The sequence below is a fragment of the Theropithecus gelada genome, chromosome 17 (assembly GCF_003255815.1).
Source record: "Theropithecus gelada isolate Dixy chromosome 17, Tgel_1.0, whole genome shotgun sequence".
In the NCBI taxonomy this organism is placed as follows: Eukaryota; Metazoa; Chordata; class Mammalia; order Primates; family Cercopithecidae; genus Theropithecus; species Theropithecus gelada.
In genome coordinates, this window is record NC_037685.1 from 13,266,094 (window position 1) to 13,292,438 (window position 26,345).

The window sequence follows — 26,345 nt, forward strand, 5'->3', positions numbered from 1 at the left end:
TTAATGACCAGTTGATAGTAGCTTCAGGTGACTCATTAAATAAGTAGTCTGCAGATTTTCAATCTCTAATCGTTGTTCATCTTTATTTTCAATTTTCTGTAAATGACCATGTGAACTGTAATTTCATGTGTTTTTCTTTTGACAAGCTTGGATACTTCACCTGTATTATATAAATATTAATAATCAGTAACTTTTATACCAACTACGTTGAAACTTTTTAAGAGTGACTTTCTCAAGGTCACAGAGCAAATCTCTGGTGAGACAGGAATGGAATTCATGACCTTTGACTGCCAGAAGTTTTCTACCCACACTCGGAAATTCCTTCCCCATAAGCGTAATTTATATGCTCACTTTGAGAAGCAGGAAAGTTTATCCCTTTCAGGGGAGGGCAGTGTTGGGGCGGTGGAGGTACAGCTGGAGTGCTTTTCCCATCAAATCAGTTGCCACATGAGAACTTTGTAGTTTTACAAAGTGACTTTTGGCCACATTACCCCATTTAACCCTCACCACAGCCCTGTAAGCTACATATTATTTTTTCCATTTCACAGACTCAGAGAGGTTAAGAAATTTGACCAAGGTCATCCACAGCTAGTAAGCAAGAGAGCAAGACTCGAAGTGAGATATTTCTGCCCCTGAAATTAGTTACGATTCAAGGATGTATAATCTTAGAGGTTACCATTCATTATGAAATGAAGGAAGGTTTTCTTTACATTGTTTTGGAATAATTTAACTTGGTTGCCATTTAGGTTTGTTTTCTTTACGGCAGCGTTGTTTTTCTGTTTTATTATGAGTTAGTTCGATAATCTCAAAGTGAGCACAGTATTACTAAACATAGAATTTTTTTAAAAGACTGTTTTTCTCCCTTTTGTATACACGTGTGGCTTTTTAATGTTTTTCTTAGTCATGAAATTTTACTATAATTCTTGCTCTTGTGTATGGTGTGTGTGGGTGCGTTATGTGTATGGGTGCGTTATATACTAATATAGACTACAAAAACACACGTAAAAACATATGAATATAAATAATAAATATATACACACATAGACATACAAGATAATGAATATATATGTATATACAGTATGTAGTTATTCTTCAGTATCCTTGGAGGATTGACTCCAAGATCCCATCCCCCAGCGGATACCAAAATCCATGGATGCTCAAGTCCGTTATAAAAAATAATGCAGTATTTGCATATAACCTGTGCACATCTTCCTACATACTTTAAATCATCTCTAGATTACTTACAATCACTTATACAATGTAAATGCTATATAAATCGTTATGGTTTTTTTATTTGTATCATTTTTATTGTTGTATATTTTCAATCTATGGTTGACTCCCTTAATGCAGAATCCACAAATAAAGAAGGCCAACTGTACACATACACATCATACCAGGAATTACTGTGAAAGGCCATACATACTGAAAAGCATGGCGAATGTCACACTTGGGACACAATTCACGGCTGTCAGAGCCAGCAGGTAGTTATCATGGTAGCTTCTATAGTCTTTGATAGGGGTGGGGAAACTATCCCAAAGGTCTCCTAATTTATTCCCCTGTCACCTTCCACGCAGCAATACAGCAGTAAGGGCTTCCTGCTACTTTTGCACCAGACAGCAAATGTGTTTGGAGCAGTCTAATTATTACACTAATAAATATTCAAAAATGTAGACCATGAGAGTAGCAACAAAAGAAACGCATGACTTTAAGTTGAAAAAAAAAAGGAAGAAAGACCATACTAGAGCAGAATTCTTTGGGTGAATATCCTGTAATCTACTGTCGACCAAAACAAATTTTTATGGAGCAATAAGACTACTCAAGTAGCCACTTTATGACAATAAACACCCAAAACAGAAAAATCCTTTTGTAACATAATTACTGACAATATAGAGAGAAAGTAACCATTTAATCCACAGCATGTCTTCTGTACCACAAGAACTCAATAGCTGACATCAGATGGGGTGTGGCCAACCTAGGCCCTAAAAATGAATTCTGGAGGGTGGAAGTCAGGCAGCTCTCTGGGCTGGGCTTCGGATCCTAAGCAGGTCTAACAGAGCCTAAGACTGTTGACCTTCTGGGCATAGGGCAAGGCCCATCTGTTTATTTGCTTGCTTTTGGGAGGAGTGGTTGTGGTAGATGAGTTAAGGCTGTGGTTATAGGGCGTTGCCAGTTATTTAATTTTAATATTTTTACCCTTACATTTTGTACACAGTTAAAAGTTGAAAGCTGTGCATAAATTGCAGGCTGAAAAACAAGTAAGTGTGAGTTTGAAAGGAAAAATAAACACTGGGCAAAAATATAAGCCATTTCCAGTCTATGATAATACAGTATTTTCAAATAGAAAATGACAGAGAAGCAACTACAACCTATTTCAGACTTATTTAAAAAATTAAAGTTGTAGCCAGCACAGTCGCTGATGCCTATAATCCCAGCACTTTGGCAGGGGTTTACTTGAGGCCAGGAATTCAAGATCCAGCCTGGACAACACAGTAAGACCTCATGTCTACAAGAAAATTTTTAGCTGGGTGTGGCAGCGTGCATCTGCAGCCCTGCCTACTTGGGAGGCTAAGATGGGAGGATCCCTTGAGCCCGGGAATTTGATCTATGATGATGCTACTTCAGTCCCGCCTGGGTGACAGAGTGAGACCTTGACTCAAAAAAAAAAAAAAAAAAAAAAACTGTTTTCTAAGCAGAAAAGGTAATAATGGTGTTGAGATTTTGAATGAAACTGTCTTGGGATTTTAGCTCATGTTCATTAATCAACATGCAACTGGCAAGTAGAAAAACTTATAAACAAAAACTTTTCAAATGAGTTTGTGCCATTACTAGTTTTCTAGTTCAATACACAATCTACAGCTAGATTTATGAACTTGACTGTTTCTCTCACAATATTAAAAAAACAAACCATTTGATGCTCCAATTTAATGGGATCACTGTAATATTATTAATTTGCAAAAACATAAAGTTCCGTGCTTTCCATGTTGTATAATGGAAAAAAATGTCCAGGACCTTTATATGTTCATCTACTTAACAATATCCCTTCACCGGGTAAGGTTACTCCAAACTCTAGATTAACCAACACTGGCTTGAATTCAAAATGCTCTCAGCATAGGCCTAGAGGCCTAAGCACTTATGTTGTCTCTGCCAAGATAAAACACACCTATATTTAAGGCCAAATTATTTCACTAAGTTGATAACAGCCTGCTTCATGATATACTGTAACATCTAAAACTCACTGGAGCCTGTTTAAAGTGCCTAATTTCCCTGCACAGGAGGCAGGGAAAATAACCCTGAGCAACATGTATATTTTCACATGACCAGAACACGATGGATATTACAGGCCAGACGCATGCTCTTCAGAATGAACGTCAAGCATCCCGATTTGTTCTCCCCTTGGCCTGGGGAGAGTGAGTGCACTAGTGTTTGCAGACCTTCCCTTTCAGCACACACATAGGCTGCAGCTGTAGTAAACAACCACCGGCCAAGAGTTGCTAAGGTCAAGGTCTCAAGTGCTAGACCAGGACCATTTCCTCCCAAATGATAGTCATTTCTGAAAAAAGAACTTGGGGGGGGGGGGGGCGGTGTGGAGAATATTAAGGACTCATTAGCACAATTTTTTTCAATAAATAGTAATAAAAAGCATTCCACAATTAAGTTCAGCTGACTGCATTGATAAGTAGTACATAAATAAATGAAGGATTTCAAAAATAAACAGAAAGCCTGAAGAATGTTTTGTTTAACGTGGCACAGTTATGTTTGTTACAGGGTCTTAGTTCAAAATTATGAAAATTGTATGTGAAAACATTTCAAATTTCAAATTTTCCCAGTACATTTCATAATAGTTATTAATTGGTAGAATAATAAACGTCTTTCCTAATTTTTATATGCTCAAATTGCTCTTTCCCCAACTCAGAGGAGCTTAATATACTCAATCTAGTACCAAGATTGACCGGTCTGCAACAATAAAGATATAACTTACGCAACTGAAACGTTTGTCCTTCAACATCCTATTTCCACCATGCTTCTACAGTTTAAAATTTTCTATTCTAAGTATAGTCCTTTATCGGAACCAATTTCTATGGGGTTTTAAAAAATGCACACAACATGTGAATGAGGTCTGAGGACAGCACAAGCAAGCTTTTTTCCTTGAGGGAGGGGGGTCCACTGTTTTAATTAAATGTCAGTTCTAAAAGCGTTTCTTAGAAGACGATATACACCCACTCTTCAAAGTGACCACTCCTATTCCCATCACAAAACGCTTCTTGCTAAAAGCCACCAAATTTATTTCAAAGTATTTACTTATCTAAACAACTCTATCGTCCAGTAAGAAAAGGGCATGGAAGCGTCTAGGTGGTTTTGCAGCATGACGTGTATTTGATTGGCAGATGTCTACCGAAGTCACTAGATGCACACGCACTAAATGTAAATAGAGTTGCTCGTCTCTCTGATGTTACAGGGAAACAGAAGCTAACGCTGGTGTAAAATAAAATATCAGAATGCTCGGCCGAGAATTCCATTAGCTAGTGGAATTATTCAAAACTATCCATACAGAACGACACTTAAGCCATCTACACAGTTAAATTAGAGGGCTGACAATACTAACTACACAAACTGTTTATCCACATCACACATTCCGTTGTATTAATACTCTTTAACTCAACACAGTCAGGTTTTATCAGCTGAAATAAGACTATTACTATTAAAGTATGCAAAACTCGAAGCGCAGGGTGAAGGGGGTTGGGAAGCTGCAGGGCATATAACAAAGGAATTGGTACTTTTTCCAAGCATTTGCCTCAAATGCACTGCGAAACAAAACTGTTGAGTGCACCCCACCCTTTTCCCCCAAAGATAAAAGTTTTCAAAGTTCTTGCAGACAGCTCTCTACCCAACAAAAGCAGGATTGATTCTCCCCGTAGGGGAGCATCTAACGTGAACACCAACTAATGTCGCGGAGGTCAAGTCCGAACCCTCAGAGTGAGCTTCTAAGGCAAGAAGTGGCTCCCAGGCCGGCTCTGCGGGTTCCCGGCCCAGGTGGACGTGCAAAGTTGCCCCTTGTCAACTCCGGCCAGGTCCCCCGTAATTGAAAATAACAGCCACCGGCCAGCCCCTGGCTACTTGCATGGACCAGGCACTGTAGCAAGTGACAGTTACACATCATTACGACCAGAGACAATAATGAATGTAGCACCAGGAGCACTATTCATGCCAGCAGTGTCATCTCTGCCTTAACCCCTTCCCCTCCACTCTCTCCAGTGCGCACACACAGCCCACACGGCCCCGGTGCGGAGCTATTCATCCACCCCGCTCGAGGTCGGGGGGCCAACTACTTCCACAAGCCCCCCTCCCCCCCAAGTTCAGCCCTGGGGTTTTATTTCTCATCGTTGGCAACTGTCAGGCAAACACTGCAACCAACAATTCCACTAGGGGTAGAAAAACATTTGCTTAATTCACGTTACTTGATAACTTCTTCTGAAAAAAAAAATTAGGGGAGGGGGAAAGAAACCTCCTTCTTTCTTCTCCACGAATCCGACCGACGCTACTTGCTTTGCAACAGCATCGCCCTTCCCCGGCCCCCTCCCGCTTCCCAGCACTTTCCCCCTTTAAGAACACAGACCAACCAAAATGATTTAACTTGAGCAGATGACAGAAGGAAAATAAAACACGTTAAGAGAATACGGTCTGATTTGGGATGGCAAAAAAAAAAAGAGGGGGTTGTTTATTTTGATAAGAAACGGAATCGGCACAGACCTGAACAGAAGCTGCAGAGCAGGAGAAATTGTTTTCTTTCCCTCACACAGAGTCCCCCTCTCTCTCCCTTTCTCTCTCTCACACGCGCGCGCGCGCACACACACACACTCACTCGCACACACACGGCGTCACCCGCGCACACGCACACGCAGAGCCTCTCAGCGGCTCTCTGCAGTTCTCAGGAAATGAATGGGGGGCAACCCGGGGAACTGTTGTACTTGCAAATGACTTACCCGGATCACATGATGCGCTAAATGTAGGGTGGGCCGGTGGGTGGAGGCTGCCGAGACGCGAGCCCCGGTCTAGTGTGGGGAGCCTCGCCAGGCCCGCATCGAATTACCCCGGGGCCCAGCCGAGGGGGTTGCAGGACGCCGCTTCTCCTCCCTCGCAGCCCGCAGCTCAGGAAACCGGAGAGGCGCTTGGGGTGGGGTGGGGTGGGGTGAGGTGAGGGGGGGCCGAAAACAAGAAACCCCCAAACAAAAGAGCTCCGGGTCCTCCTCCCCAGAAACAAAGCCCCGCCGCTGCGGGCGAGCCCCGGGGTGGGGCCGAGGGCGGGGGCGGCGGCGGGGAGGGGCTCGCTCAGCAGGCGCTAAGTCGCTTTATTGCCATAAAATGGGGCCCCCGAGCCGCTCCGCCCGAGGATTAGGAGGCGGGATCTGAGTGTGATGGTTGAAATCCCCTGTGGGAAACTAACCCCTCCCCGCTCGCAGAGGTAGAAGGCAACACCCACTGCCCGGCCCTCGCCTCCCCGCCCGGACCGCCGGGCTGGGTCCGCGGCGCCTCCACCCCGCCCCACCCCGCCCCACCCCTGCCCCCGCCCCTCGGCCCCGGGCCTCGGCAGCGCTTCCCTTTCACCTGCACCACTTTGCTGCGGCACCCCAAATAACCTAAACATGTCCCTGGGAGCTCGGGGAGTAGTCGGCCGAGGGGGCCTAGGTGGCCCGCGGGGACTCGCGGAGGGAGGGACTCCTGGAGGGCAACTCGCCGGGCAAGGACTCGCGCCGAGAAGCGAGAAAGTCCCCTCTTTTGTGTCAGAGCGCGCCAGGCAGGCTTAGGAGAATTCGGGAACCCAGAAAGTGCGCAGCCCGCTTGGGCCCCCACCCCTCGCCGCACCCGCCCGGGTGGGGGCGCGCAGTGGAGGGAGGGGGCCGTCGCCCGGGCTGTCCCTGCGGCTCGCCCGCCAGCGAACTTGGAAAGGTGTGGGCGGAGCCGGCCCGGGCCGCCGGCCGGGGCTGCGGGGCCGCTCGCGGGGACCGCCCCCGGGAGCCGGGCATCGCCCGCGCTGGGCAACAATGGGGTCGACCAGGGGCAGCCCCGCGCGCCGGTGGGGCGGGTGGGGCAGGCGGAGGGCCGGGCGCGGCGGGCAGGGGAGTCATTGTTTGGGTTCCGGAGCGACGCACGTTGCGGGCTAGGCGGGGGCGCCCCTTCTCCCGGCACTCCACCTTGGCGGGATGAATGGGGGCGAGGCGGAAACGCGCGCCTGGCCTCGCCACCCCAGAGAAGGGTCCCTGCCCGCGCCAGTTTTGTGGGAAAGCAAGCAAACTTGCAGGACTGGGGCAGAGGAAGCGGGAGCTGCAGACCCCACCGGCGCCCGGGGGCGGCAGGGAAGGGAGTCCAGCCCCACTGCCCCGCGCCCAGAGCGGAGCCCCGAGAAGCGGGCGGCCCAAAGCCGAGTCCTTGACGCTTTCCCTGGCAGCCCCTCCCTCCCCGCCTCCGCGCCCCGGGGAGCGGATCCGCGGGATTGTGGGGCGGGAGAGGGAGGAGGCGGCCGGGCGGCCCCGCCGTTCCCGCGGCGGCTCGGAGGGCGCGGGGTCAGCGCCGCGCCGGAGGGTCGGCGGGGGCGGGGAGCAGACGGGGCGGAAGCGGCTGGGCGGGCGGGGCGCGCGGCGGGAGGGGGCGGGAGGCTGCGGGAGGCTGCGGACCCGCCTCCTCACCATCCTAGGTGAGCGCGGCGCTCCGGGCACTACAGTATGTCCCTGCCCTGCGCCCCCGTCCCGCCCCGCCCCGCGTGGGAAACCGCCAGGGTGGTGGGAACGCCGGGAAGGGGAAGTTTGTGTGCGGAGAGAAAGCTTTGCTGTACTGTGGCGTGGAGTGGGGTGGGAAGAGAAACAAGGGAGAGGCCGAGAAGCAGGAAATGAGAGCGAAGGCACCAATGTGAGCCAAGGCCAGCCGGGTTCCCCATCGATGTGGCGGTTTCCAGCCACTTCAGGCCCAGTGTGCGTTCCTAATGACAACAAAGGCGGCGTCTGCCTGGTGCGTTCTCTGCCTCCTGTCACTCCTAGGTTCTGGGGAAAATGGGAAGGGTGGTCCAACCTAGAGGAGGAGTTCCACAGCCTAAGATGCGTCTTAGGAAGACAGCAGGGTGCAGAGGAGGGGTCTCTCCTGGTCTTGAGGTTTCGAAGAGGAACAAATGTCTGAAATTTGTGGAGCACTCCTCGAGCGAAGTAGCCTAGGCGGCGGGAGCGGGAAGGCACGGGCACAGCGAGGGCGTCGGGAACCCAGTGGGACTGGGGGGTTGAGGAGTCGGTCCCCGGTGTGCGGTCTCTGTTCCGGGGAACGCAGCCACAGCTCCTACTCCCTGATCGGATCCTGGGCCTACGGTAAACAGCCCTTTGCACTCCGCTACATCCGGATGGAAACGATGTAAAAACACAAGTTTGAAAAGCAGTAGACTATCAACAACTGCGCAGGATTTCAACGAGAAACTTGCCTCTACTAGAATCACTGAAGTTTCCCTCTAGGTTGGGCGGGGAGTGAAGGAAGGGAGTTTCACTGTAAGGGTGGAAGGATGCTGTAAGAAATTATGTCATTGTGGCAGTTCTTGTACTAACAGCTCTTTCTTGAATGAGGTGAGTGGCGGATAGACCATAAATATATTGTATAGCGAGTGCTTCTGCACGTGGAAAAGCAAACTGGACTCCCTTCCTATGGCAAAAGCCACGGGCATGTTAGGAGAGTGATGAAAGATAGCAAACAAACTACAAGAACCCATTCCAGAGGGATAAGGAAACTAGGGGTAGGTAGAGGTTAGTATCTAGAGTCTGGATACCCTGTATGGTTAAAAGAAAAAGTACTTCAAGCATTGGGGAGGAAAAAAATGCAGATTTTTAAAATTGTTGACAGATACGGAGTAGAAATCTTAAAGTAAGGCAACTTGTTAGCTATGAAAAGCGAAAGGAGAAAGAAGAGAAAAACAGGTTTAGAAGAGAGAATCACTTCGTTGTGTGGACTTGGGGTGGGTGTAAGAGAGCAAAAACATTTGGAAGAATACAAAGCATGGATGATAACGGAGTGAGATCACTAGAGGAGAGTGTGTGTGTATGTGTGTGTACACACACAGGCATGCGTTTCCAAGCCAGTTCATGTAATTCTATCTCCATATAGAATTTAGATTTAAAGAAAAGTAAGTTGTGGACGGAAGGGAAGAAGATAGGGAAAAGTACACTACCTTGGCAAAGGTGCACATTTTTAATGTTCAGACCTTTTTCCTCTCTACCTCTGTGTTTGCAGAGATGTGAAAAGTCAGAAAATGTAAAGATGGCAAATTTATTTCAATCCTTAATCAGGCAGACCATGTAGAAGAATGTGTAGTGAGAAAGTACAATCATAGAATTTGGGGTTTGAAATTATCTGTCGAATCCAATACTATATGGCTTCAATTCTGTTTAAAACCAAGATGATTTTGATAAAGAATGATAACCCATTTCCCTAACTCTATATAAAAACTTCACTTACTTAGTCTTAGATAACCAAAAGAAGGATGAATTATGAACAAGGTAAAGTTTGGTATTCTGAATTGCTTACACATAACACATGCATTGAATTTCTTTTACCTAACACATTGTCCAGAAAAGAAAACCACACCCAAACACCCTCAAAGCAGATAAAATATCTAATTCTAACAACAGGAAAATTTACCACTAGAAATAATGTTGTTAATATAAAAGTAAATGTTACCTGCCGACAAACTTTTTGTCAGTTCTTCTTATACTCAACCAGTGGTGATACTGTCTTTGAAAAATTAGTGGTTAGAAAAATCTTTTTTTAATTTTTTATTTCTATTTATTTATTTATTTATTGACACGGAGTTTCACTCTTGTTGCCCAGGCTGGCGTGCAATGGCACGATTTCACCTCACCGCAACCTCCACCTCCCGCGTTCACATGATTCTCCTGCCTCAGCCTCCGGAGTAGCTAAGATTACAGGTATGCACCACCACGCCTGGCTAATTTTTGTATTTTTAGTAGAGATGGGGTTTCTCCATGTTGGTCAGGCTAGTCTTGAACTCCCGACCTCAGGTGATCCGCCCGCCTCGGCCTCCCAAAGTGCTGGGGTTACAAGCATGAGCCACCACACCCAGCCGGAAAAATCTTTTACAGTATTACGAGCATTACCTGTACCTCACCCAGATTTCTCCAAGGCAAAAACTCTGTTCAATATCTGTGTACATTTAGAGATGTAAGGCTTTGGATTAGTGAAACCGTAGATGATTTAGCACTAATATAATTTCAAGGGAGAGGGTAGGAATTAAGTCTATTTTAGAAGTAAAAGCTATGTTGAAAGATTGAAATTAACTAGAAATGAAAATAAAGCTTATTTCCAGAACTCTGAACAAATTTTAAAATATAATCTTTATTTTTTTTTTTTCCTAAGGCCTAAAGTGAACATGTACTGTTAGGTTTTCAATGCCTGTATTTTTCACGTGTCATATCTTGGCAATAATGTGCAGCAAAGGGGAATCTTCCTGTTGAAGTATGAGAAAGTGAGAAAGACATGTAAAAGCCTTACTATAACTGCAAACAGCTGGTGATATTATGTGATTACTTGGTAAACAACATGTTTTGATTTGGGGGATGAGCTGTCTGCAAATTAGGGGGAAAATGCCATTTCATAACTTTGTTTTATTGCAATCAATACAGTTTTCAGTCCTTCTAGTTTAAATATCTTCATCACATCTTCAGATGTGTCTTCTTTTCCACCTTCCTCCAGTCACTTTCATGCAGGCCTTTTCCAGCGTCACCTCCACTATCATGTCTGCTTCCCAGCTCTGAGCTCTGCATCTAGCCCCCTTTCCCTCACATCCACTAATTATATTATCTTTAGATAGATATGTTATAATTATCTAATGTTACAATTAGGCACAATTGGAATGTTACAATTAATGGCACAAATTAGTTACAATAAAATACTATGACACATAAGGGCCCCACTTCCATATTCATACCTCATACTTTCCCCTCCAGCCTGTGCACACATGTTGCGATGATCTTCCTCTGTCCTCTCTGGAATCCTCTAAAAACGATTCCTGGATACCCCACATACATGTGTACGTATCCATCCTCTCACCAAAAAGTTATCTTTCCATTCTTGGAGCTTCTTATGGTATAATGGAAAGAGTGCTTCAGCTGCTGACTAGCTGGGTTTTCATCTTTTTTCTGATTCTCTATTTTTCCACCTACTTAAATAATATTTTCCCCACATTGAAGGATTAACACTTATTAGGTGCTTACCTGTGCCAATGGGAGATATATTGGCCCAAGTAAGCATCCAATAAATGTTGATTCCCTCATTTATTCTTCGGGTTCTCACACCTTTCTTATTTCCATGAAGTATTGTTGGCTCACCTGTTACATGTAACCCCTTTCGAAACAAGAGCTATACTTTAATCACCTATTTAGCCTTTCTTTTACTCTCACACTGTTTTGCACATAGTAGGTGATTAATGAATGCTTCTTGAATCAATGAAACAACTATAATATATAAACTTAGAATGACATACATTAAAACTTGAGTTTCCATTTGGGTGCACATATTGAAAATAACAAAATTCTGCAATGTGTTGATAAATACCTTTTGAACATTAATGCTGGCAATGTTCCTCAAGCAACTTTCTTTTAAGTAGAAGTTTTTATATACATATAATAGATTTGGAGCATTTTTACCTAATTCCATTTTCTCTTTCATGTGGAATTATTTAAAATTTATTCCATTATATTCCTCATGCATTCTATTGTATTAAATTTAAAACATTCAATTTTTTAATACCAGAAGGAAAATTCACAGCAAATTTGTTTTTTAAAAAATGACATTTGCAAGTTTTGAGATTATAAACATTAGAGCTGGAAAGTAATAAATAATCTGCATTTTAAAATATTATAAATTGAGCCATATGAGATCTGAACTATAGGTATACTTGCTTTTTTAACTTTACAAATGAAAATAGTACTCTCCATGGAAATAATTTAATTCCACTAAAGTATATCTAGTTTGCAAAATACCACTTTAATTTCTTGCTATATGTAATACATTAACCTAGCTATTAAGAAGAGCTTAGATAAAACTAATAACTATATAGTATGTAACATTAGAATTTTCCCAAATGTTTGCAATTGTGTTTACATAATAGTGAATGTCTTAGCCTCTCACTTGTAAAAACAAAATGTTTATTTATTTTAGATAGTTTCCCCTAAGTTGTGTTACTGAAACAGAGAATATGAGTTTATTTTTACTGTTGTAGAAACCTACTGCCAAATTATTTTTCAAAAGTATTTTATCAGTTTATGGCCAGCTGCAGTGGCTCACACTTATAGGCTCAACACTTTGGGAAACAGAGGTGACAGGATTGCTTGAGGCCAGAAGTTCGAAACCAGCCTGAGAAACGTAGAGAGACTCTGTCTACCAAAAATAAAAAAATAAATAAGCTGGAAGTGGTGGCATGTGCCTGTAATCCCAGCTACTCAGTAGGCTGAGGTGGGAGGATTGCTTGATGCCAGGAGTTCAAGGCCTTAGTGAGCTAAGATCAGCCTAAGTAATTAAGACCCTGTGTCTAAGGAAAAAAAGCATTTTACCAGTTTACAATTACACCATCATATTTGAGAGTGCCATTTTCCCTGTGTTCTTGCTAGTATTGGGATGTTTTGAAGTAAAACATCTTAAATTGGTAAACAAGAATGGCTTGAGTTTTAATTCTTTGATGAGTAAAGATTGAACTCTGGGAATATAAATGGGACATTGGTGGATGGGATGGGCTAAATATAACTCCTATTACATAGCCTGGCTAAGAAATCATGAGAAACTGATATCATGTTGATATAATAAGAAATGAAGGTTGGAGCCAGGCGCAGTGGCTCACGCCTGTGATCCCAGCACTTTGGGAGGCTAAGGCGGGCGGATCATGAGGTGAGGAGATCAAGACTATCCTGGCTAACATGGTGAAACCCCATCTCTACTAAAAATACAACAAAATTAGCCGGGCGTGGTGGCGGGCGCCTGTAGTCCCAGCTACTCAGGAGGCTGAGGCAGGAGAATGGCGTGAACCCGGGAGGCAGAGCTTACAGTGAGCCGAGATTGTGCTGCTGCACTCCAGCCTTGGCGACAGAGCGAGACTCCTTCTCAAACCAAAAAAAAAAAAAAAAAAAAAAAGAGATTGGAGGAGGGAGTATAGCTCAGGGGTATAGCATTGGACTGCAGATCAAGAAATGGAGGTTGGAACAACTATGAAAGACATTACAAATTCAGACTCTTAGAATTCAGCAACTTGATATTTTGAGGAAGGAGTACAAAGAAAAGAGAACGGGAAACGATCTTATATGTCACTCCTTAATTCAGGAGGATTCATTTATTTTTAGTTTTAATAAATTTGAGAGTCATCAAATAGATAATTGGTTCTACCATAGTTGAAGCCAAAATAAATTAGATAGCTGATAGAGAAAAATAGAGAGGGAGAAAGAAATGAAACTTGGTCAGAAACATGGAAATAAAATAAAATGAAAACAAGAGGAAACAAGGGAGGGAGGGAGATTATGATATTGATTTCCATAGCTTTCATCTACAAACAATAGAAAAACCTAACTAATCCCAGTTAAAGATACATATTTTTGTCCATCCCTTGCAGTGAAACAAGAAGTTCAAAAATGAGCAGCCACAGTTCACGACTGTGCAGCTCCCTGGCACCCCAAAGCCCCAATTTCATTTTATTTTCCTGCTCCCTTTCTTAAATATAGCTGCCCCTCCTTCTCCATAGTAGGAAGAAGAAAAAAGGCTAAGAGCAAAACCAAGTCTGTTCCATTTAGAAAGCTTTCCAGAAGCCTCAACCATATATTCTGCTTATATTTCAATGGCTGGAACTGGGTCACATGGCTTCCTGGAGACCAAACACAGGAAGCAGACAGGAAGAAGGATCTCTTGGATGGAATTTGGGACAACCAACTGGCAGTTGCCTTTTTACTATATAATGTTTCATAATGTTTTAGTCCTAAATTGCAAACCACTGTATTACTGAGGCTCTCTATTGAATTCTTACTGGCAAACAGGAAAAAAAAAGAAAAATATACTGTTGGCTTACAAGTTATTGGCCATCATCATTTTAAGGACATTAACTCATAAACTACAAAAAAAGATTGATGTTTCTTAACTATATTTTCTGCACAATGTGGTCACTATATTATTAAAGTACACAAACCATAATGTAGTCCATTTTAAATGAATCCATGTGTGATTTACCTAAGGCAAAATGTGAATCACAGTTTAGCTTCACTGAGTTACACAGTCTGGTTATGGCTTATCCTTCCACTCCATGAATTTACATGTCTTTGAGAAATGAACATTAATTTTTAAAAGTTGGATAAGCAAGTCGCAATTAAAAAGGTAGATCTGTGTTTACCAAAATATAAGCTGCGTTTGCATTTCATATTCAAATGAGAGTGAAGCAGCAGCGCATGAGCTGATCCCTGAGAGCCAGAAAGACAGACTCATTTCTGGTTTCGCCACTTGATTGTGTGACCTTTGACAGGTTGCTCAATTTTTCTTGGTGTCAGTTTTCCTCCCAGTGCAACTGGGTTGGTACCTTCTTTACAAGGATGTGAACAACTAATGAGGTCTTCCATGCCCTCCCGTACAAGACTGTAAGCTCTACAAGGCTTGACAAGAATTGTGTCTGACCACTTCTCAGTTATCACCAGTCCTAACTTGGCACTCAGCACATAGCAAGTCCTCAAAGCTTTTTGATGAAAGAATGAAAGTAACTTCCAAAGGCCTTGGATATGGTGGGTACCCTATGATACCTGTAAATATAGTTGCCTACCAAAATAATAGAGTTATTTGTCAAGAAAAATAATCTAAAGGAATAAATAGTTTCTGTACTTTAGTTCAATAAAATATGTGTACTCAGTTAATTTGTAAAGATTAGTATTTGGCTAGATTTGGCATTCATCTCTTTTAACTGACCCAGCTTCCAAGTTAGAATACATATGAAGTTAAAAGAATCATCTCTGTGTCCTAATACAACTTTAAACTTAAAATCAATTCTTAACAAAGACCTTCCTTCCTTCCTTCCTTCCTTCCTTCCTTCCTTCCTTCTGTCCCTCCTTCCTTCCTTCCCTCCCTCCCTCCTTCCCTCCTTCCTTCCTTCCTCTTCCCTCCTCTTCCTCCTTCTTGTTCTCCTTTTTCTCCTCCTCCTCCTTCTTCTTTCTTCTTTGTTCTTTCTTCTCTCTTTCTCCCTCTCTCTTTTTCTCTCTGTCCATCAAGACAGAGACAAATTGTGGATAATTTATCCATGAAGCATGAAGACTTGGGTTTCATAGTTTTTACATTTTATCCAGTTCACAAATTAGCTTTTTGAGCTTTTTATACAGAATTCAAATACCATTTCATTCTCAATTCCAGATAAAAATGGCAATAGCAAATAAAGAAATGTCACTGTAGATCAAATGAAAACTTTTCTTAAAACCTCCTTAAATGACACTCCTATTTTTTAAACCAACATCTATTAAGCATTTACTATGTGCCACACACTGTCCAAAGCATTTTTCATATAATAATTAATTTAATCTTCATGGAATCCTATGAAGCTATAGTACTACTTTCATATCCTCAAGGTGAGCCTTGCTAATTTATTGCAAGTTGCAAAACTCAGAAGCACTCCTGGTCTTCCTTCCCTTTTATCTTTCTCTATATAGTGCTTATCACCATCTAATAGAGATGATGCCCAATTTACAATGTTCCAACCAATAATTTTTGACTTTAAGAAGCTGTGAAAGGGATATGCGTTCAGTAGAAGCTGTACCTTGAGTGCCCATACAGCCATTCTGTTTTTCACATTCAATAAACTACATGAGATATTCAACATTTTATTTTAAAACAGGCTTTGTGTTAGGTGATTTTTTGCCAACTGTAGGCTAATGTTAAGTGTTCTGAGCAAGTTTAAGGTAGAGTAAGTGCATGGTTTAATTACAGTATTTTCAATTTATAGTTGGTTTACTGGCACATAACCCCATTGTGAGTTGAGAAGTATCTGTATATTATATTGCTGTTGTTGTTAGTTACAGTCTGTCTGTGTCTGCAGCCCACTTTCACTAAAGTAGGAGTTCCACAAGGCCAGATAATTTTTCCATCCTATTGGCTGCTACAGCCCATCATGTAGAAAATTGCCTAGCATGTAGTAGGCACTCAACAAATATTTGTAAATGGATGAATTCCCATTGCATAAATGAGGAACGTGAGGCATCTGATGCTTTCAAATCACTTTATCTTCAAAACTATAATTACAAGGATTTTGTACAGTGCATCGATAATTGCTATTATGGAAACCATTTTCATATTTCACTTGACAGACCCAACAGATGACTGTGGGTCTCAGGACTTCCACTAGTTATCAAAGACTATGACAAGAACAAGTTTCTTTAAAAATGAGAATGACAAAGGGCTAATATCCAGAACCTATAAAGAACTCAATCAAATTTACAAGAAAAAAAACAAACAACCCCATCAAAAAGTGGGCAAAGGATATGAACAGACACTTCTCAAAAGAAGACATTCATACAGCCAGCAGACACATGAAAAAATGCTCATCATCACTGGCCATCAGAGAAATGCAAATCAAAACCACAATGAGATACCATCTCACACCAGTTAGAATGGCAATCATTAAAAAATCAGGAAACAACAGGTGCTGGAGAGGATGTGGAGAAATAGGAACAATTTTACACTGTTGGCGGGACTGTAAACTAGTTCAACCATTGTGGAAAACAGTGTGGCGATTCCTCAAGGATCTAGAACTAGAAATACCATTTGACCCAGCCATCCCATTACTGGGGATAAAGGATTATCAGTCATGCTGCTATAAAGACACATGCACATGTATGTTTATTGCGGCACTATTCACAATAGCAAAGACTTGGAATCAACCCAAATGTCCATCAGTGACAGACTGGATTAAGAAAATGTAGCACATATACACCATGGAATACTGTGTAGCCATAAAAAAGGATGAGTTTGTGTCCTTTGTAGGGACATGGATGCAGCTGGAAACATCATTCTCAGCAAACTATCGCAAGAACAGAAAACCAAATACCGCATGTTCTCACTCATAGATGGGAATTGAACAATGAGATCACTTGGACACAGGAAGGGGAACATCACACACCGGGTCCTATTGTTGGGGGGAGGGGAAGGATAGCATTAGGAGCTATACCTAATGTAAATGACGAGTTAATGGGTGCAGCACACCAACATGGCACATGTATACACATGTAACAAACCTCCATGTTGTGCACATGTACCCTAGAACTTAAAAGTATAATAATAATAATAACAACAATAAAAATGAGAATGAAACTAGGACATGAAGCATGGCCATTAACTACCACTACTATATAACTGCATATTTGTACTTAAACTACTTAGTCATTTTAAAATGAAAGTACAGTGTCACTTTTTTGTATTTCTTTCACATCAATCACTATGTATTTGTAGTGCACAAGGCATTTTTTAGTCTCAAGAACTAAACACAGTAACAACGGAAAATATATGTATGACTGAACACTGTATTTTAACCCACTGAGAGAAAAAAATTAGGTAGGATCATAATATTTTCATCCTCACATTATGCCTGGTACTTTTATGCCTAAGTATTAAGATGATAGGTGCTATAGAAAGGGCAAATAAATACAATGGAGAATGTCTGTTTAGTTATTTTCGAGCTGTTATATTGAAATATTGTCTTGTTTACAATTTTCAACTCAACAAATCCTCATCAATTATTAAATATTTTTCTCATTGAATTAAGCAGGGCGACTGTATTTTCTCAAAAGAAAACATCAGGTGAAATGTAAGGCTTACTTTTAACATATACAAATTTTGCTATATGAATAAAATTCTATAGCTTTATTATTACACTACCCACCCACCCCTACACTAAGCAGAAAGTGTACATCGTATTTATTACATAAAGAGAAACAGAATTTAAATCCCATTCTTTATTCCTTTGAATCTAGAAGCAGTTTTTTTCCCTATTGCAATGAAAAAAAATAAAACAGTTCATGGAATTTAACCACTGTCTAACAGGCACCATTTTGCTTGGTTCTGTCCTGCTGACCACACAAAGATTATAATGAAGGTAACTAGACAAAAGTCGGGGAGCAGATGTGACCATCATATCTTATGGAACAAAGTGCTATACAGTCCGTCACCATCAAACTTGTGGTTATTTTTTCAATGGGATTATTATATTAATATATCATGTATTCATTTATCAAAATTACTCATTAAAAAAGTTTGGTTGAGTAGGGTTTGTTAGGATACAATTTGCTATTAGCACGGCTCTTTGTTTCATTATGAGTTACACTCATTGTTTATATGGCTTCTTGCCTGCTAGAACTGTAATCCACATGCATGAGTTCACTGGGCAGCCGCTGAGATAAGAAACATATGGCTGTGTCTGCTGTGAAAATCTAGACACACACCATGCGTAACTCTATCTCTTTTTGTGTGTGTGTATTGACTTGTGTCTGTTCATGCACATCTACTTTTGGGATCCCTATCTCTTATAATCATATGCTGATAAAAATATTTATATAATTTAACCCCAGCAGTACTTACAAATATCACTTTTATTTAGTAACATGTAATCAAGCAGCAAATAAATATTTTGCCATTTTATCTAGAAGCATCAAAGTTAGAAAGGAGAGATGTAATTCTCTGTAGGTTTGGCAATAAAACCTAGACTTCAGATTTTTAGCTCCTGTCTCTGAGCCTGGTCTTGGATCAGGTTCCAAGGTTAATAGCAGACATCCTCAAATACATTTTAAACCTATATGCAAAATGTAGTGTATTTCTTATTTTTAGTGTCACAGAATCTAAGAATTATCTTCTTAAAACAAGCAAGGAAATTTAATTCTTTGGAAGTTCAAATCTAAAGGAAGTTTTTATTTTTAACTTGAACATGTTTTTAAAAAACAATTGCTGTAATTACCTTGGAATTTTGTCAAAGCAGAACTCTGAAAATTGGTAGGTCCAGATCTTAATGTGAGCATACAGAAAGTATTTACAGGGCATTCATAGCCAGCAAAGCACATCTAAGTTAAAAGGCAAAAGGTTTAAATGGTCAGAGACCTTTAAATGAAGAAGAACATTAAGCAAACATCTTAGCTATCGAGTTATAAATATGTCAGGAATACAGACTTCCCTGCTGCGCTATGGGCAGAATGATTGTTCCATGTTGTTGACCTTCACTAAGTCGGTTAACCCTTCAGTAACCTTTATTTTTCCATCAGGAGCAATACCTGCTTGTAAAGAACATGCTAGACCACAGATCTAAAACAATATGATTTTATTACTATTATTATCCCCGACAGAAAAGCTGTTTCTTTCTGCAGTAAGACAGTACAAAGCTTGATAAAACTCTACATAGACTGTTGTCAAAACACTGGGGAGAAAAACAGATTAGGGATATTGGTTTTTAAAAGGATAAGGAGCAATGATTTAGAACCAAATCTATCTGTGTAATATGTTTTCTTTTAAAAAACAGTCTTAATTTAGTTTCCTTGGCTACACTATTAGTAAAAAACTAATGCTGCTTTACAATTTCATAGAGTTTTTAATTTAGAAGACTATTTTCTATCAGTTGTTGCTTTTTCTTGTTACAATATATGGATAAAAATTCATGTGCTAAGTGTTTGATGTATATTTTCTCATTTAACCCTCATGATAGCCAATGAGGTAGGTGAAATCTTTTCCATTTTACAAAAGGGAAAACTAAGTCCAATGGAAGTTAACTTGTTTCCAAGATAACACAGCTAGTAAGAGATGGAGCTGAGATTTGCAACTACGTTGACTGACTTCACACAAGTTCTCTTAATCACTGTGTATCCTATATCCGATACCGGTGGAGATAACTTATTAGTGAACCTTTAGACACTTAAGTGTTGAAGACTTGCCAAGATTGCGTAGCCCGTGCGTGTCAGGTTTGGATTCATGGATCCCAGCACATTGTTCTTCCCATTAGACTGAATTGTCATTGAAGGCTTTTTATACCCTCATTGTGGTTCATGGCTAAGGAGCTTCAGGAAAAGATGAGTGAGCTTTTGCCCAATTCTTTATCCAGAGACTCTTAAGTTTTGCATTTTTCACATAGTTCAGACATTGTTCCTTGTGGATGGAATAGTGCTGACTGCAAGAGCCTCTATTGGGGAACAAGTGCAGTCCTTCCTAGTTGGAGGAGTCATTTTCCAAATTGGAGTTTGGGGAACATTGTTCTGTAGAATGCTAATAGGTGCTGCTACATTCTGTGCTCTCAAATATTTGGAAAAATTTTGGTTACACAATGTTAAACATCTTTCTTCAACCCTCCAAAGAGGGTGCTGCAGTGGCTGTTAATTTGTTAATTGGCATTGTGACTCTGGGAGACTGGGCCACAGAGTGTACAGTGGTTCCCCAAAATATGTAGTCCCTCAGTTTTTTCAAACTCACTTTCTAACACTCTGGGAATATTTTCCAAGGAACCTGAGTTTCGAAATGCTCCTTTGGGACTTAAGTACCGTTCAGAACTCCTGCAACATTCCCCAGTCAATTGACTGTTTTATACCTTCAGTCTGACCTCAAGCTTCCAATACCTTGTCTCCTATCCTTGCTTCTTTTTTGTCTAAGAAAACAGAAGCCCCCAGAAGTGATTTTGCACACATACTTTCACAGCTCAGCTACCCGTCTTCGGACAGCTCTGAGGCCTTTCCTCCTACCGTGGGTAAACCATCACTGGTTCTATCTAAAGCCAACTCCTCCACTTTGGGCTTCCTTATCTCCTCACCCATTCATGTATATTGCTCCAATAATTGTTTTCTCACTTTTTTTTTTTTTTTGAAACAGTCTCACTGTCACCCAGGCTGGAGTGCAGTGGGATGATCTTGGCTCACTGCAACCTTGGCCCCTCAGGTTCAAAGAATTCTCATGCCTCAACCTCCCAAGTAGCTGGGATTACAGGCATGTACCACCACACCCAGCTAATTTATTTTTGGGATTTTTAGTAGGGACTGAGTTTAACTATGTTGGCCAGGCTGGTCTCAAACTCCTGACCTCAGATGATCCACCCGCCTCAGCCTCCCAAGGTGCTGAGATTACAGGCATGTGCCGCCACTCTCCACCTGTTTTCTCACTTCTGCATCACCAGTTTTTCCTTCTCCACTGAATTCCTCCCTTCAGCATGCAACATGCTATAATTTATCCAGTCTTAGAAAATAAGTTTAAAAACCATTCTCCTGACCACACAGTTTCCTCCAACTCCCATCCCATTTCTCTGTTCTTTGTCGCAATGAAAGTCTGCCAAAACTGTTCTTTTTTTTTTCTTTGTGTGTGTGTGTGTGTGTGTGTGTGTGTGTGTGTGTGTGTACTCAGTTTCTCTCCTCCCTTGCTCTCTGGAAACAAATTCAATAAGACTTTCATCCCCCCAACTCTGCTTACTAAATCTGCATTGGTTAAGGTCAACAACAATTAACTCTAGTATTTAAACCTAGTGGTAAATGCTAAACTTCATCATCTTGTCCTATGAGTAGCACCTGGCACTGATTGCTAGCTCAAGAAGGTGGAGTTTAACACAACCCTAACTGATAGTTAAAGAGATAATTTAACACCTTGTCCTCCTTGAAACATTTTCCTTCTCTTGCCTTCCAGAGATCCACATTCTCCGGTCTTTTTGTTTTTTGTTTGTTTGTTTGCTCTTATTTTGTCAGTGTTGGAGTGTTCATGTTTATTGTTGGATCTCTTGGATCTCTTTTGTTTTTATTTTGAAATGGAGTCCCACTCCATCACCCAGGCTGGGGTGCGGTGGCATGACCTCGGCTCACTGTAGCCTCCACCTCCCGCGTTCAGGCAATTCTCCTGCCTCAGCCTCTCTAGTAGCTGGAATTACAGGGGCCTGCCACCACGCCCAGCTAATTTTTGTATTTTTAGTAGAGACGGGATTTCACTATGTTGGCCAGGCTTGTCTCAAACTCCTGATCTCAGCTGATCCGCCGGCCTCGGCCTCTCAAAGTACTGGGATTACAAGCATGAGCCACCTTGCCGGGCCTGTTGTTGGATCTCTTAACAATCTCAGCCCACTGCCTTAGTGATCTCAACCAGTCTTGATAGACTCAGAGGCCATCTATATGCTGACAACTCTCAAATGTGTATCTTAAAGGTGCACTTAACTGTAGATTTATATATTCTACTGCCTATTCTATAGCTATACTCATATGTATAATGGGCACCTAAAATTACCTTTTCTAAAACTGAATTCCAGATTTTACCTTACTCTATTCTGACCCTAAATCTATTCCTTGTAATCTTCTTCATCTCAATAAATAAATATTCCTTCTTTTCCACCTTTGTTAGCGTAAAAAGCTTAGTATTATCTTTGACTCATTCTCTCATAGCTCACGTATGGTCAGTCAGCAAGCCCTGTTGACTTACCTTCAAATTATATCCAGAATCTGATATTCCATCACCACTTCCATTGTTACTACCCTTCGCCTTTCACCTAGATTATTGCAGACACCTCACAAATAGACTCCCTGCTTCCGTCTCTCCTTCTTATAGACTCTTCTCAGGGTATATCCAGAGGGACCTCTTACAACATAGGTTAGATCTTACAACCTCTCTGCTCAACACCCTCAGAATGATGTCCCCTCTCACTCATTATGGGCAAAGTCCTTGCAAGACTTCTAAGATAGTCTTGTCACGGCTACCTGTGACCTCTCTAATCCCATCTCCCAGGTTTCTCTCTCATTGTTTTCCACCCCCTCCGGCCTCCTTGTTGTTCCAAACCCAGCAGATCATCCTGTCCAGCTGTGCACTTGCTATTCCATCTGCCTGGGGGACTCTGCCCCGAGATACGTGCCAGTTGCGTTTCCTCACCTTTTGGTTTCTGCTCACCCAGTTGGTGAGGGTTTCCCAGACAACCTTTTGAAAAATAGCAGTCTCTTTCTTACCTCATCCCATGTCCCGTCTCTACTTTCTCTCTGTACATTAACAGGAGCAATAAACATAGTGTGCTTGCTTTTTATTTTCTCTCTCCCTCTGCTAGATTGCAATTTCGGTAAGGACTGATTTTTTTTTTTCTATTTCACTGATGTATTCACATTGCCTAGAATAATATAGAAATACAGTTGACGCTCAATATATATCTACTGAATTAATGCTGAATGAATTAGTAAATATCTCTCTAATGTATGTTGGAGCAATTCTTCCCACCCAATTGTCATTATTTACTCATCAATGGAGGGTTAGTACAGTAGTCTCCCTTATCTGAGGAGAAAATGTTCCAAGACCCCCAGTGGGTCCCTAAACTGTGGAGAGTACCAAACCTAACTGCCATCAATTGGAACACATTTTGTTCATGCCTTTCATTCACAAATGTGATGCCTTTTCCATCCTAACGATTCATGACCTGTGGCTGTAACTTTTGCAGTTTGAGGTTCAACAGGAAAACTAGCATGAATTTCTTTTCCTTCTTCACAATTTCATGGATAGAAGCTTCATTCTTACTATAGATCTTAGCAACATCAGCAAACTATTTTTCTTTCCTCTTAATTGAGAACTTTTGCCTTTCACTGAAAGGAAACACGTGATGGCTTTTCTTTGGCATATCTGAATTGCCAGCATCAGTATTTCTGTGCTTTGGGGCCATTACTAAGTAAAATAAGGGTGACTTAAATGAGAGTACTGCAACAGCACAACCGTCAGCCTGAGCACCAAGATGGCTACTTTTAAGGGACACGTGGGGGGCGAGGAGCACAAACAGTGTGGATACACTAGATAAAGGAAAGACTCATGGCCCAAGGTGTACAGGCCAGAAAGTGCCAGATTTTATCACAGTACTCAGAACTAACTTTGAGTTTATTTCTGGAATTTTCCATTTAAATATTTTCAGACTGCAGTTGACCTTGAGTAGCTGAAACTACTGTATTTTCAATGACTTTGATTCCATGAAATAAAATTATAAAACTCTTTATTAGTAACTAGTTATAATGTAATAAAATAGTGGTGCTCTGTCCCTGATTATTAATTTTATGACTTAACATAGGCAATAAGTTTTTTAGCAATTGTTTGAATGACTGTTAACTTATTTAGGTAATTGCAAGTGTGGATAAAGAATTTGCGTTAGAGCACCAAAAGAGGACTAAAGAGTAATAGTTTTGAATGCTAGGTCTTGAGATAGGATGAAGAAATGTCATTTGGGGGACATTTATGTATTACCATTTTTATTTAAAACTATAATTGCAACTAGATTAAAACAAAATATGATTAAATGTTTCATCAGTGGACAAAGCTATACAAGCCTCAAGAAGAATCTCCAGGCTGGGAATGGTAGCTCACACCTGTGATCCAGCACTTAGGGAGGCCAAGGTGGGTGGATTGCTTGAGCCCAGGAGTTCGAGACCAGCCTAGGCAACAATGTGAAAACCTGTGTCTACAAAAAACCACAAAAGTTAGCTGGGTGTTGTGGTGCACACCTGCAGTTCCAGTAACTCTGGAGGCTGAGACAGGAGAATTGCTTGAGCCTGGGAGGCAGAGGTTGCAGTGAGCTGAGATCGCGCCACTGCACTCCAGCCTGGGTGATGGAGCGAGACCCCATCTCAATAAATAAATAAATAAAATCTCCAAACCTAGGAGGAAGTCAAAAGAAACTAAGATATTCTGGCTAGGAAATGATTGAAGCTTATAAATATACAAATCATGGAATAGACTTGACAGAAGTAACCTATCTGCCATGTGATTTGAAGACATTACAGTAATGACATTAAGAATAAAGATCACTCTTTATGTGCTGGTGAAAGTAACCAACCAAAAATATTAGGAATAAGAAATAATCTATTTATTTGGCAACATGTTAAAAAATACACATTGAAAAGAAGAGAGATGAGGTGAAAAAATGCAAACTAAAGAGTAGCAGCGCTCCAGGAGAACAAAAAGGGCAATTAATACTGTGAGGATGGCTCATTTCTGGCAGTATTTTCCAAGCACGAGGGTGGCCTGACTTTGGAATATAAATAGATGCTCTGGATGGTACAGTCCTTTAATGAAGAAAAACAGTCCACTGGGCTCCTACAGTGATGAAAATAGTCTGCGAGACCACCCAACACATTTGCTCTGATTCCAGATTTACTAAGCCATTTTTAAAAATTTGATTTCTCAAAACAGGCTGGTTGGCAGCAATATTACACTAAGTTTCTCATTATTAATTATTTGTCATTCTGGTATACATAATTCATATGTGACTTAGGGTCCAGATGAACTTATTTTCCTTTCCAGGCAAAATATGAACTCAGTAAGTTTTTCTAGAGTACTCCCCTCTCAGACATTAGCTTCTATACCTTCAGGTTCTTACCCCACCATATTCGCATAATTGTATTACTTCCCTAAGAACCTTTTTTTTTTTTTTTTGCTAGTACTTTTGTGCCACCTGACAAACTTACAAGCTATTTTTAAATGCTTGCTTTTAAATAGAAGGCTCTTAGGCTGGGCAACGCAGGGTTTCTACATAAACAATAATTTAAAAATCAGGTGTGTGCTGTGGCTCACGCCTGTAATTGCAGCACTTTAGGAGGCTGAGGTGGGAGGATCACTTGAGCCCAGGAGTTCAAGACCAGCCTGGGTAACATGGCGAAAACCTGTCTCTAAAAAAATACAAAAACTAGCTGAGGATAGTCATGTGCACATTAGTAGTCCAAGCTACTTGGGAGGCTGAGGTGTGAGGATTCCTTGAGCCTGGAGAGTTGAGGCTGCAGTAAGCCGTGACCATACCACTGCATTCCAGCCTGGGTGACAGAGTAAGACCCTGTTACAGATAATAATAATAATAATAATAATAATAACACATAAAAATAGAGGGCTCTTGAAACCTAAAAGTTGATAAAAACCAAAGCATAAATGTCAGATAAAAGTGGAAAGATATAATAATTTCATACTAATTAAGAGCTATTGTTTATTAAATGTTTGCCGTGTTCCTATTACTCTTAACATATATGTTGGGTTTAATTTTCTCATAGAAAATTTTGGTGTTAAAAACAAAATGCTTTTTTCCTCCTCCATTATAATTCAAATGATGTAAATGTAAGCTCTCCCAGTCTCCTTGACAGTGGCAGTTTTTGTATTCCCCATTCAAGCTTACTCAGAAATTTCTTGAATTCAATAAAGTCAATTTAAGGTTTCAAATCCATCAGCTCATGATTCTTTCTCAATGTTTCCTTTGAAATCACGGGTTAAAGTAAAACCTGGGTTAGAAAGGATGTCAAGGAGGGACTGGTGAAAATATTGTCCTGGCCTAGGGATGAGTCATCTGGTCCAGA

The 26,345-nt window shown here is 41.3% G+C and overlaps 1 protein-coding gene across 2 annotated transcripts in view; it reads right to left on the reverse strand.

Moving 5' to 3' along the window:
- Positions 1 to 6,299, reverse strand: part of KLF12 (Kruppel like factor 12) — a 449,435-nt gene extending 443,136 nt beyond the window's left edge. Inside the window, exon 1 of one of the 2 annotated variants that reach the window (XM_025364468.1) lies at positions 5,749 to 5,939. The gene's annotated coding sequence lies outside the window, so the exon portion shown is untranslated. Of the gene's footprint in view, positions 1 to 5,748; positions 5,940 to 5,981 lie in introns of those variants that run through there. The other variant, XM_025364466.1, reaches the window with a different exon arrangement.
- Positions 6,300 to 26,345: the final 20,046 nt, after the last annotated feature.